The sequence below is a fragment of the Trichechus manatus genome, unplaced genomic scaffold, assembly GCF_000243295.1.
Source record: "Trichechus manatus latirostris isolate Lorelei unplaced genomic scaffold, TriManLat1.0 scaffold00282, whole genome shotgun sequence".
Lineage (NCBI taxonomy): Eukaryota > Metazoa > Chordata > Mammalia > Sirenia > Trichechidae > Trichechus > Trichechus manatus.
This window is the reverse complement of record NW_004444218.1, coordinates 707,776-708,940: the sequence shown is the minus strand read 5'-3', so window position 1 is coordinate 708,940 and position 1,165 is coordinate 707,776. Positions and strand designations below refer to the sequence as shown.

The 1,165-nt window shown below is 54.8% G+C and overlaps 1 protein-coding gene across 1 annotated transcript in view; it reads left to right on the top strand.

Annotated features, from left to right (window-relative positions):
• Positions 1–1,165, top strand: part of GNB1L (G protein subunit beta 1 like) — a 77,139-nt gene that overhangs the window by 56,052 nt on the left and 19,922 nt on the right. The gene's annotated exons all lie outside the window — the stretch shown is intronic.

Below are 1,165 nucleotides of genomic sequence, written 5' to 3'. Positions count from 1 at the left end.
GGATCGTGGGGGGCGGGTCCCCAGAGAGAGACAGGCCTCAGTCCTGGCAGGATGGGTTTCAGTCTGGGAGGGGTCCTCCTGGGCCTGCCCACCTCCACCCAGAGGCCCCGGCCCTTGGCTGCAGAGCCCCTACTGCTCCAGAGGTTAGCAGTGGCTCTGAGGGCACCTTTCCCTCCTCAGGGCCACTCTTGTTTGGGGCAGGCAAAGCAGAGAGTTTGGTTTATTCACTTAGAAAAAATTATGGGGAAATTTTGCCACACGTGTCTTCTCAAGTGCAGAAGCTCACAGTAAGTGGCGATGGACCAAGCACTCAGCATGGGAGCACTTGGTTACTGAGCAGACTGCCCCACCAAGGGGCTGTTCCCCCAATTCTGTCATTCTCCAGGCTTTTCTGAGCTGCCCTGTGCCTGCCTCGGGCCTCACTGCCTTTTGAATTCGTTCTAAAGTCACATGGGCCAGGCTGGGCCCCTCTCGAGTGTCCTGCCCAGCACTTATTTTGGGCAGTTTATAGATGGCCGCGTGGCCAACATGACTCCACTGGGTCACCCTGGAGACGCCACCCCAAGAGCATGTCTCTATGTCAGACAGAAAGTGCTCTGCCCTCCCTCACTGCTGGCTTTCCTCCTGTCATTTCTTGACTGAGATGTTTAAGTTGGAAAGCGGGATTGCTGACACATTGATTCTATGCTGTTGCTTCTCCCCCTGCAGTGTCTCAGGAGAACCCATGGGGTTGTGTGGGGAAGCGGGGGCTTAAGGGAGGCTGGGGCACTTAAGAGAAACTTACCTGACGAGACACAGCTTCTGGCACCAGCAGATTTGCCATCAGGGTCAGGCCATGATGGCCACGGAGGCCAGGCCACTTGCTGCTTTGAGGGCTGTGGTAAGGCTGTGTGGGGGAGAAACTCCCCTTGCAGGACGCGGGCGCCGCAGGCGCTCACCGCAGCGCTGCTGTCTTCCGGGCACGATGCCGCGCTGGAATTCTCACTCACACTTTGCTCCCTGGGAAACGTTGTTTATTGCACAATCATGTAAAAATTCCAGCAGAAAAATGTGTAGAAACGGGATGTACAAACTTGTTAGGGTAATTAATATAGTTGACAGAAGGACAAATCGTGTTTTGTTAGTTGACACAGATCCAGCAGAGTGTTCTTTTCGGAAGAGCCTA